Genomic DNA, 13,793 nt, shown 5'->3' with positions numbered 1-13,793 from the left:
ACAACACCTTGGCGATAGGGGTCACACCTGGCACTAGGTCAATCCTGAACTCAACCTACCTCTTCGGAGGCACTCTGGGTAACTCCTCTAGAAACACATCAGTAAACTCCCTCACCACCGGAACTTCAGAAACTAAGAGCTGCTCTCTAACCCGCGTAACTACCATACACGCCAAATAACCGGCACACCCGTGCTGAATATACTGTCGAGCCCTGGCTGCCGAACAAAACCCTGCTCCCAACCTGGTGCCCTCAACATATACTACAACTTCTCCCCCACTTGGGGTTCGAACCACCACCCGCTGTCCTTCACAGTCGATCATGGCGCCAAAATGGCTAAGCCAATCCATTCCCACAATCACGCATACATCCCCCATGGGAATAGGAATCAAATCTATCGGGAAGGATACCTCAAAAATCTCCAACTCGCATCCCCGGTAGACCGAAGAAGCAGACACCCCGTGCTCTTTGGCGATCGAAACTCGCAACGGACACTCAAGATCATCTATCATTACACTGAACCCTCTAGAGAAGGTATGAGATACAAACGACCGACTCGCCCCTGAGTCAAATAATACCAAAACGGGTAATGAATTCACTATAAACATACCTAACCACAAGTACAATCAATAAGCATAACATCAATACAATAATTGAGACAGAGAAAAGAAACGTACCAGCAACCACATCCGGTCCTGCCTTGGCCTCCTCGGCCGTGAGCTGGAAGGCATGACCCTGAGCCTTCAGAGGCTCCACCTTGACTGGCCTCCCATCTCCAACCCTCATAATAGCTGGCGCGGGACCCAACGCCGGCTTGGCGGCGAGCTACGGACAGTTGGTCTCCACATGACCAACCTGATGACAATGGTAACAAATCCTCATATCTGCAGGAGGGGCGGACTGATGGCAGTCCCTGGCATAGTGCCTCTCCTTGCCATATTTGTAGCACCCACCTCCTGCTCTACAAACTCCCGAATGAACCCTGCCACACTTTCCACAAGTGCAGCTCTGCTGACCCCCAGACCATGTATCAGTGGTCTTAGCCCGCTTAGGCACCGGTTGAGACTGTGTCAGTGTCTGACGCCGCTCCTTCAGCTGCAGCTCTATATCCAACTCACGCCGCCTCGCGGCTTCCTGTAGATCCAGGAGGGTATCACAACGCTGTGTAGCAACAAACTGTCGTATATCCGTCTTGAGCATACTCAGATAACGAGTCATCTAAGACTGCTCTGAAGAAAACTCCGGGCAACACATAGCCCTCTCAGTGAACATCTGGGTAATCTCCATCACAGACTCCCCATCCTATCTCAACGTCAAAAACTCTTGAGCAAGCAGCTCCCGCTTCACGCATGGTATGTAGCGGGTGCGAAACATATCCCGAAACTGCTCCCAAGTAATAACAGTCCGGTGATCATCAGAATATGAACCTGTCGTTGATCTCCACCAGTCCTTTGCCCCGAGCCTAAGCAGGTTCAGAGCATACCTGACCTTCTGGTCAGCAGGACATGAGCACGTGAAGAAATAGCCTTCCACGTAAGACAACCACTGCATAGCCCTGATCGCATCCTATGTACCATCAAATGTAGGGAGCTTCTCATTATCGAAGTACCGGTACTGGAAAGCCCTGCCGGCTCCTCCTCCAACCCCTGCCGCAGTTACAACCGAAGTGGCTGCAACGTCAGTTGTCTCTACTAGAGCTGCATATAGGTCATTAAAGTACTCAACCATAGGGTCTTAATCGACCCAAACATCTCTGGCAGTTGCGCTCGGAACGCAGCAGCAATCTCGTCGTGCATGATCTCCCAGATCCTGACATCCAACTCCTCAGTCTCTATCTGTACCACGGGCTCATGTGCTACCGGCACCTCCAACCCTCCGTCTCCCAACCCCGATCTAGATCCTGATCCGGACCCAGAAGCAACATGTCTCGTCACCACCATACTGAATATATACACAAGTCATGACATAATGTCGGGAGGCCATAACCCACAAAACCTTGGAGTTGTGATTTTCTTGCTACACGTATGGGTCCTGTGCTTTCAGTAGTATGAGCCCATACTACCCTCCACACCTACCCATATTTGTCTCAAGTATCACCACAACGTCCTAGCAATATCATCAACATAGAAAATGCGCTCAACCCTCACTTCTAGGGGAATACCAACTATCTCACACCTAGTCTCACCACTTATCACGACTCACACATCCATGAAACTTCCATCATCCCCTGCAGCGCCAGTGCACACTAGTTGTACATAACGCTGCACCCAATAGACTTTCGAATATCCAATCCCACCCGAAGGCCGAATCAACATTCTGAGGCTATAAGGTCTTTATTATGCACAGCCGTGATGCATACACTAAACATCTACAATTATGATGTCAATTCCACGTACAAGAAACCCTAGGCTAATAGGCATCATGTAATCAGGAAAATCTATCATGCGATTCCAGAAGATCCCTAGCCTAGCACTAGCATGTTGTTCTAACATATCAGAATATCAAATAACTGCATGGTATTTTGGGGTTTACTTACAGGCTCCGACTGATCGTACCCTATGTATACTCCATCCTTTATTTTGAAAACCATTTTAAAACTTACTTTCCAAAAATCTTCTTGATTTGAGACTGGATTCACACGAGTGTTCCTCCAATTCACTCAAACCAAGGCTCTAATACCAACTTGTAACATCCATAAATTTTACACCAATTTAAAAGTTTTTCAACCATAAATGAAAGTCAAATAGCATTGTTTAAAAAAAAACGTTTTCAAATCAATATCCATCAGTGTCCCAAAATCATAACATAAGGATGAGGAGCGATACGGTCACGCCTTCGCCTTTCCATGATCTCCTAAAGTACCTGAAACAATAAACCAAAAACTGTAAGCCCGAGAGCTTAGTTAGCTACCCCAAAATACCAATACCACACTAACAAAACCATATCAGTATCAAGGTGTCAATCAATCAACATACATACTGGCCATCGGCCTGACTGAACCGCCCTACTGGGCCTACAGTCTATCTGAATCTATCCCGAGCCTTCGACATGACTGCTCCGCCTCGTGGGCCTGCAGTCTCCCCGGACCGCTCATAGGGTATGTTGGCCTTCAACACAAAGCAGCACCGCCTCAAGCCATCCAGCAAGCAAATCACCATGTGCACATAACTATCACATACTAGCTTATACAACATCAAACATATCTATCATATTAATTGTCAATCATAGAATTCTCTCGTAACTAGCATACCGACCTACCAGGTCACTAACATACTAATCCTTACGGATCATAAGAGCATAACATACTGTCTACCCTGATTCCGATCTAACAGATCATAACCACATGTAGCATACCATAACATCAACAACTAAAAGGGTCGACCTTGGTGCCGTAGACCCTATCGATATAGTGAGGATAATTCACCTTGCAAATGTCGACTCGGAAGATACACTCGAACCCTCGGATCACCCGACACCGGCTCCACCACCTATGATCATAGTACAATATACTCATATGTCCTTAACCTTATAAGGTACCCCATAACCCACTAGCCAACCCAGGATCAAGGTCAAAGTCCTCAGCCAAGTTCAACTGTCCATGTTGACCTCGACGCGCCGAATACCCTCGGCTACTCGTCGAGTTCCCTGAAGTACATTCCAACTCGCCAAGTCATCGGAGTGACTCGTCGAGTTCCTTCGATTCTCGATCAAACTGTAAGGCCACCCGTCGAGTTCCCTCCTTGCAACTCGACGGATACACACTCATACATATCCAAGAGAAAACTCATCTGACTCGCCGAGTTGTTCTTCAACTCGTCGAGTCTTATGACGATCTTCATCGAACTCGTCGAGTTGTTCATCCTCAATATTTAAATCTTATTTTCACCGTTTAATTCTGAATAATCGCTTTTGTAATTAATTTGAAATATTTTTTAATTGGAATTTAAATTTGAATATTTTATTAATTAAATTTGAATATTATTTAAACTTGAATTAAAATTTGAATATTTATTTTGAATAGAGAATTAAATTGGAAAGATAAGATTACAAATTTAAAATATTTAAATTTAGTATGTGGTAGAATTTACTAGATGTATAACAATTGCATGTCATGTGTCCTCACCTGTTAATAAAAACATTATCGTGGAATAAAACCGTGATCATGCATTGTAATACTCTAATAAAGGTTTAAGGAGATCTCTATGATTTCTAGTCAAAGTAAGTTGCGTCGGTATATAATTTATCTTAAATCCGTCCAAATAATTATTCACGAGCCTTTTTTCGACAGACCACCTTTCTTCTGTAATGTGTCTGAGAAGTCGTTTAGTGAAAGAATACCAACGGATTTTGCTCTCGATATATCTAATTTTTGTAATAGTGTTTGATCAATTTCTTTATTTATTTTCATAAGTCCAAAAGACTAACTCTTTTAATTTCTATTGCAGAAAGATCAACATTTGAAACAGAAGCACAATCACATACAATAGGAAATCAATATTCGAGTTAAGAAAGAGAGGTCCGATGTCTCCAAAGCAAGAAGAGAGGGTATGTCGGTGCATGTAACGTCCGCAGATCCGGGCTAGTCAATTTAGAGACAATGAGCATCAAAAATTAGTTTTTGATGGAAGATTATTTAGAAAGATTAATCCTAACCAAGTTGTAATATATGTTACAAGGGTTCAGTACACACAAAGAACGCCGAAATCTGAGTTATAAAGAAAAAGTAATGACCCGTCGAAGTATTTCGGCACAACTGGCACGACACCGAGAGACATAAATAGTGAATTTACGATAGAGGACTTTTAGTATTAGTAATCTAAACAAAATTTGTAGAATATGTTAAAATGAGAGCGTCCATAAAAATAACGCCCAAATTTGACTTCGTATGAGGAAGTTATGAATTTTCTAACATTTGGCATAGCAGTGCACGACCTGAAACTCGAATTTTAGTTCGAGCGGTTTTTGGCCTATGCGACCTAAATGAGAGTTGAAGATCTCATTAATAGGAACTCAACGGTAAAAAGACAGACGAAAACGGAGTCCATATATAGATGTTATGAATTTTACGCGGATATTTAACAGTATAATCTCCTCCTACTGTTAAATTTAAGATTAGTCGAGAATTAGCCAACGGAGTCTAAATGAAAATTTTTAGATCTTATTTTTACCTACACGCGGATATAAAGAATTTCGAGAGTAGAGCTTGTATGTTAAAGATATGGACGAAACTTGGTCCCTACTCTTCGACCGCGATAAATTCGATACAGTTTTGTAAATTTGAGGTAGAATGAGAATTAGCTGACAGTGTCTAAATGAAACTTGTAGTACTCATAAATAACAACGCGTAGATATAAAGAACGTCGAACATGGAGATCGTATGAACGAGTTACAAATTATAATAGCATATTTACGTATTAAAATAAAATATAAATCATATATACGTACACACACATATATATATACAAATGTATATATCATTAGAAAGGTATCAACGATGTGGTTATTATAAGACTAGTGTTGAGTACTTTCAACATTAGTTTAGTACAAACATCGTTAAGTCTATTTAAAATAGTATTATGAATGGATGTTTAGTCATTTATACATTATATGATCGAATCTATGGTCTGTTGCCGACCGGATCTGGAAACTTTATGTGTTCATGATTCTAAACATTTAATTACGCTATTAGAACTGGCATGTAACTTTTTGGAGTAATAAAGAGGATTACACGTCTAAATATTCTCTATCTATATTCTCGTTTCGATGCGCTGAACGCATGCTTCCGTGAACGTAACATCATGGTGAAGGCTGGTAGCAAATTGAGTAAATGGAGGAAATGAAAAGGCTTATGATAGTGAATGACACCTATCGGAAGATATCGTAAGACTGGTATCTTGCCTTTAGAATATTTATGGTAAAATAACAGTGTGTTTAGAAGAGTATGGTACGTTCGAAGTACACCTTTAATCGGCGGGATCACGGAACGATTGGTGTAATTCCTAAAGTTTTCCCATCGTATGGCGTTTCCATCACCAACCGAGTTGAAGCTGAATTGATGATTGAAGATACGCATGGAAGAAGTCCTAGTAGAGTCTAGAGAAAATTTTATGATTGTTTGGACACATTTGTATGTGTTAAAATTGTTTTTGTGATAGTAACTTGGAAAATTGCGAGACAATACTTGGGACGAGTATGAGTAGGTATGAATGGTAGTAGAGGCCTATACTACTGGAAGCACGGGACTTACGCATGGATCAGGGAAAGTCACAAGGTTACCAAGAAGCTAATAATTGATACCGTTTTATTCAAATATGTCGTTACTATCATTTTGGTAATAACTAAGAAGATGATTGTTTATTCCGACCTGAGTGGTCATATCGAATTGACTCCGACTATGATGGGTATGTTACGTGGTTCAGAGAACCAAGTTTGATGTAGCATCTGACTTAAGCCAGAAGTTTTAAATAAAAGATAATCAAGTAGATCGGTAGAGGTATCGCGATAGTTGCTTGTAGCTAGAAATGCTACCTTTAAGATGAGATTAGAACATGAAGGAAAGTATAGTCTGTTCTGGAAGACTCTAAGAGACCTGTGTCTAAGCATTGCAACATACGATGATAGGTCATTAGAATATGAAACATCGTACCATTGTAGTAATAAAAGAACTTATCTTAAGTTTCTATCCAGTGAGGATTGAGATTGTTACTTGAAGGTCATAATTCTAAGTCTAATGTGAGATAGGGAGCAAGTGCAATATCGAGCACCGCCTGCAGTTAAGGAGTCCAAGAGTTAGATACTCATTCGAAGAAACAAGGAAGTTACGATTATTACCTAGGATGAAGAGATAACATATGGAATCATTATACTACCCTGTTTCGTTGATGATTCCGGGACGTAATCATCCTAAGGGGGAGATAATTGTAACGCCCGCAGATCCGGGCTAGTCAATTTAGAGACAATCAGCATCAAAAATGAGTTTTTTATTGAAGATTAATTAGAAGGATTAATCCTAACCAAGTTGCAATATATGTTACAAAGGTTCAGTGCATATAAAGAACGCTGAAATTCGAGTTATAACGAATAAGTTATGACCCGTTGAAGTTTTTCGACAAAACCGGCACATGGATCTGTGTAATCTAAAAAAAAGTCGTAGAACATGTTAAACTGAGAGCATCCATAAAAAGAACGACCAAATATGACTTTGTATGAGGAAGTTATTAATTTTCTAACATTTGGCATAGCAGTTCACAGCCCAAAACTCGAATTTTAGTTCGAGCGGTTTTTGTCCTACGCGACCTAAATGAGAGTTGAAGATCTCATTAATAGGAACTCAATGGTAAAAATACAGACGGAAATGGATCTGCGTATAGAAGTTATGAATTTTACGCGGACATTTAACAATATAATCTCCTCCTACTGTTAGATTTAAGATCGGTCGAGAATTAGCCAACGGAGTCTAAATGAAAGTTGTAGATCTTATTTTTACCTACGCGCGGATATAATGAATTTCGAGAGTAGAGCATGAATGTTAAAGATATGCACGAAACTTGGTCCATACTCTTCGAACGATAGATTCGATACAGTTTTGTAAGTCTGAGGTAGAATGAGAATTAGCTGACAGCGTCTAAATGAAACTTGTAGTACTCATAAATAACAACGAGTGGATATAAAGAACGTCGAAAATGGAGATCGTATGAACGAGTTACAAATTATAATAGCATATTTATGTATTAAAATAAACTATAAATCATATATACGTACACATATATATATACAAATGTATATATCATTAGAAAGGTATCGACGATGTGGTTGTTATAAGACTAGTGTTGAGTACTTTCAACATTAGTTTAGTACAAACATCGTTAAATCTATTTAAAATAGTATTATGAATGGATGTTTAGTCATTTATATAACTATAAGGTCGTTAAGTAATTATGGAGGGTAGTTTTTGTAAATTCAATTACTTTAAATAAGAGGCTTCGACTCTCATATTTATTACACCATTTTCTTGATTCAAGAGTCTTTCTCTTATTATCCACCGAGCATTTCGGTCCCTCGTGATTCGACTTCTATTTTTGTAGTTTTAGTATAGTAAGGTGAGCGTTGAAGGGCTGCAGAAATCTTTCTTAGAAAGATTCAGCGACGAAGTTCTGCCCCTGCAGGGCCCGACTCCTAGCTAAAACCCCCTTGTAAGTATGTTATGCGTACCCTATTTTAATATAGCTTATATTTAAAATTAGTATTGTTATTATAAACTTATAATAAATATTTGAGCTATTATTATATAAGTGTCATTATAATATCTTTTTGAACTACTCACGGTACGAGGAATCTAGTTTAAGGGGCTGCATAGAGTTGTTGGATTTTAGAATTGCTATATGCCAAAATGGTCCTGCCCTCTGGTGTTTTATGTATGGCCCCTGTCTGTACATAGTGGTTGGAAAGTATTGTTTAAACGCTTATATAATAATAATAATAATAATAATAATAATAATAATAATAATAATTAGTCATGGCAAATATTAGACTAAATCTAGTGGTAATGATGCTAGGTTTCATTGAAGGAAATTATTTTAAAGTAAACGAAGCGTTGTCGAGTATCGAGTCACCACCTTATCAAGTGAGTGCATCGTCCCTTTCGTCTTACACATAGATATGAAGTAGTTTATATAAATTACGTGTTATGTGTGCATATTATCTGAATACTTGCTGTCTATGATGGATGAATGATTTTATACATGTTTTAAATGATTTAAATATATATTTATTTTATATCTACAAATATGTTGGGATAAAACATGGGTAGATGAAATAGTTTTTGTGTGATGAAATAAAATGATGAGAGATATGTGATGATAGGAAGGTGATGATAATTAGGTGATGGATAGGTGATGATGAATCAGTGATGCAGGATGAAAGATACTATAACCGTGTCCAGAAATTTGGAGATGTAGTCATCTACTAGAGTATAGATGGCGACCACGGACTATTATAGACAACCCCGTGGAAACACCAACAGGCTCACAACCAGTAGGTGATGAATTCTGAGTTCACGCGATGTTGTAACTACGTATTCATGTGATGATACTCTAACCCTTACTATGAATTACGAGTTCACGCGATGTTGTAACTACGGATTCATGTGATGATACTCTAACCATTACTATGAATTGGGAGTTCAGGCGATGTTGTAACTACGTATTCATGCGATGATACTCCAACCCTTACTAGGTGCGTATCGAGGGAATAATCCCCGAACCATTATTGTCTGTGTGATGTAGGCAATGATCCATAGGAAAAGTCCTTAGGAACGAACATATAAGGAAATGAGATGTAAAGAGATGAGAGGTAAATACAATATAGGAGATGAACCTTAAGGTAATACTTTAGGGAATATCAAATGAAGAAAATGAGGATGGGTAATCGGGTTAATTGTTTGACATGTATATGTGAAGAAACAAGTTAATTATATTATTGTGGGTTGAAAACCCTATGTACTCACCGGGTTTCCCAACCTGACCCACTCAGTTTATTTGTATCACAGGTGTCAATATGAAGTTACATTACACTGATAGATTAAGGAGATGTAAATCACTAATGATAGTGAATGTAAGTTGTGTTTATGCTTATGTTTCTGTATTGACGATGACATCCCAATGTTTTAAAATAAATAAAAAATACATTTCCTCGGAAATGCTTTGATAACGTATTTATCATGTTTTTCTGGGAACAAATTCCACAACAATTTTATAAAAAGGGTACTCTGATTTTTATAAAGCATAAACATAATCAGTCTTTTCTGGCCATGAAACCGGAGACGTCACAGTGTGGAACCGGGTTAAAAAGATGAATCATTTTTTCAGAATTTGCAAAGATATCCTTATTGGTATCTCTATATATATTAAAACAGAAACTTAATGACATCACCTTCAACAATCAGGGCTATTTATTGTGTTTCCTTGATTAATTTCAACCATTGGATCATTTTGATGAAGTCATCATAAAATAAAATAAAATTAATATTAACTAAATTAAGTTGACTACATTTGAAAAGTTGAAAACATATTAATGGATACTGAAATTTTTAATTAGAATGTATTGAAGTGAAATAAATGTCAGCATAATTGTCAAAACCTAAATATGGTTTCTTCCTTTTTAAAATCAAGTAATTTGTATATACCTTTCATAATTATAGAATTTGAATTCAAAGAATTCAAAATAGTATGATATGAATCACAGTATCATCATATCCTTTCCAAATCGTTGTTCAAATTTATGTGTAAGTATAATTCCATTCAGTTGTTATCACAATTTCATGAAATCTAGACTTTGCAGCATGAAGTTCAAATACAAACTTTTTTTTATTTACTAATTAAGTTCTTACATCTGATTATAGTTTATGTGTTCAGTATATGTATCAATGACTTATTAGTGGGTTGTTGATAAACAAATTTTCTATTTTCTGTGTGTGTGAGTGTGTGTGTTTTTGCATGTGTGTGTGTGTATGGTTGAATTAGATTCTATGTTTGGATTTGATTAAGTAAAATTCAGTTTATTAGTTTTGTGCTAATTGGATTGGATTATGTGTTTGGATTTAATGAAAAAATAAATAAAGAAAAGTAAAAATGGAGTACATTCCCGGAGAGTTTAGTGTCTATATATAGTAAAAAAGAAACTTGATGACATCACCTTCAACAATCAGGGTCATTCATTGTGTTGTCTTGATTAATTTCAACCATTCGATCATTTTGATGACGTCATGATAAAATAAAATAGAATATACATCAACTAAATTAAGTTGACTACGTTTGGAAAGTTGAAAACTTATTAATGGTGACTAAAATTTTTAATTGGATTGTATTGAAGTGAAATAAATGTCAAAATAATTGTCAAAACATGAATACGGTTCCTTTCTTTTTAAAATCAAGTAATTCGTAAATACCTTTCATAATTATAGAATTTGAAATCAAAGAATTCGAAATAGTATGATATGAATCACATTATTAATTTCTTCATATCCTTTCCAAAATCGTTGTTCGAAATTATGTATAAGTATAATCTTATTCAGTTGTTATCATAATTTCGTGAAATCTGAACTTTGCAGCATCGCATTCGAATACCAGCTTCATCAGGTTAGCATTCTTTTTGATTTACTGATTAATTTCTTACATCTGATTATAGTTTATGTGTTCACTTTATGTATCAATGGCTTATTAGTGGGTTTTTCATAAGCATATTATATATATATATATATATATATTCTCTCTCTCTCTCTCTCTCTCTCTCTCTTTCTTTCTCTTTGTGTTTGTATGTGTGTGTGTGTTTGGATTGGATTCTATGTATGGATTGGATGAAGTAAAATTCATTTTAATTAGTTATGTGCTAATTGGATTGGATTATGTGTTTGGATTGGATGAAAAATAAATAAAGAAAAGAGAAAATAGAGTACATTCCTGAAGGGTTTAGTGTCTACATTTGTTATTACATCCAAATGACACATTTAGGCTTGTTGTAAAAACTACTTTTAATTGGAATGATGTGTATATACTTTAATATATGTGTGTGTCTGTGTTTCTCAATCAACATATGTAGTTTTGTCCAAAGGTAAAAAAAAAGGGCAAATGTAATTTTAATATTGTTGTATATTACATATTTGTTTTAAAATGGCCTATTTACCATTATTGTGTGTGTCTGTTTGTGTTTCAGTGTGTGTGTGTGTGTGAGTGTGTGTTTGGATTGGATTCTATGTTTGTATTTGATGATCTAAAATTTAGTTTAATTAGTTCTGTGTTTGGATTTGATTATGTGTTTTGATCGGATGAAAATAGAAATAAAGAAATTAAAATTGGAGTACCTTCTCGAAAGGTTTAATGTCTACATATATTATTTTTTTCAAAATAACTTATTTACCCTTGCAGTAAAAACTACTTTTTTGGAAATGATTCATATATTTCTTTAATATATGTTTTTCTCTGTGTTTCTCAATCAGCATATGCTTTTTTGTCCAAAGGTTAAAAAGGCAATGTACTTTTGATATTGCCTTATTATACATATTTGTGTAAAATGATTTGTTTACATCAAAATGATAATGCAGGTGTTGTCATCCTCCTGTGTATGGCAAAGCTCAAAACTTAGGTAAAAATATTGTTTTTATTATAAATGTCCATGTTATTCCATTACTATTTTATTTATAAAATAATTTAATTTACAACTTTAATTGTGATTTCCAAGTCAGCCTCAAGTGGGTAACTGTTTGTTTGGTTCGAGATTGCATACTAATGATGACATATCTAACATTTCAATTTTCAAAAAAACATATGTCTTTTATCAATAATTAATAGCTTAATGTTTGTTTTTCGTTATTCTTAATCATTAATTATTTATATTGTTTAACTTCTTCATTTCTTTCTTCTTATATGTAGTATTGTTGATAGGGATTTGAATGTTGAGTCTTCCATTAGTATTATACAGCTTAACATCGATATTGTTGTGGCCAAGGCAGAGGATTACTACCTCCGTTTTCAAATCAAGAACATTGATGATATTCCAGATTACAATAAGGTATACTTAATAGTATTAATATTTTTCCATTAATTTTATAAATTTATGGCGCATAACACAATGAATACATATATATATATATATATATATATATATATATATATATATATATATATATGAATTTTTTTTTATATATTTTTAAAAAAAATTATGATATTGGAAATTGGTTTATCCATCGCTATTGTCATCGGTTTTGATTTAGATGTAAGATGATATTCTTTTTATTGTCGTGACTATTCAAAAAAGTACGTAAGAATGATGATGACACTACAAGAAAGGTTAGCATTACCGGCGACGCCTTTAGCGGCGACATGTAATTCACGCGTTACATGTCGCCGCTATTGCCCGGTGTCGCCGCTAATGCTTTGTTACAGCGATCCGCATCAAACTAACCCCATCCATCTGATTTCTTTTCAATCTAACGGCTGTAGAGGAAAGCGAAAAGACGTGCTGACTTTTCCCTCCACTGGTCGCCGCTATTGCCCTAGTGTCGCCGCTATTGTGCATCTGTCGCCGCTATTAACTGTCTCCGCTAATGCGCATGCAAATACCCCATTCCAGTTTACCTTTCTGCGATTTCTTTTCTGCACTATTCTTTCTTCTCTCATTTTTTTCTCTATTTTCTTTCTTCAATCTCGCTTATTTCTTCCAACTTGGTGGACTAGGAAGTGCCTGTTGGGACCGGTGCTAGCCCCTCCTTCCCCCAAGATCGCCACAAGACCGCCACAGCCCCAAAACCGGCGACCTTGAGCTACATTCCGAAATTGCTCCCAATCAAGGTTGAATTCCTCCTCTTTTTTATGATTTTTCTGTTTTGGTGTTAATTTAGATGATAAATTGTGAGTAATTTTCAATTTTGTTGAGTGATGATGTTTGTATTTTGAGATATGAAGTGGTTGTGCATTTTGTTGGATTATTTTGTTGGATTTTATGCATTTTGTTGGATTGTGTGTTTTTTCAGATTTGTGGGAATTTTATTATGCATTTTGAGTATGTTTTGTAATTTATGTTTAGATTACAGTGGCTTAAAAATGAAATTTGGCATGAATATATACATTTGTTGGATTGTAATTTATGTTTATACCACATTACCTTATAATGAAATTTAGATGTATAAATTTGTATGAAATTGAAATATGCAAATTGGATGTATACATTGGGCTTAATTAGGTTATTAATAGCAACTTACTTCTAGTAATGTATTGTATATGGTTTCAAAGTGCTTAATTT

The sequence above is a fragment of the Lactuca sativa genome, chromosome 4, assembly GCF_002870075.4.
Source record: "Lactuca sativa cultivar Salinas chromosome 4, Lsat_Salinas_v11, whole genome shotgun sequence".
In the NCBI taxonomy this organism is placed as follows: Eukaryota; Viridiplantae; Streptophyta; class Magnoliopsida; order Asterales; family Asteraceae; genus Lactuca; species Lactuca sativa.
Note: the sequence above shows the minus strand (reverse complement) of the source record.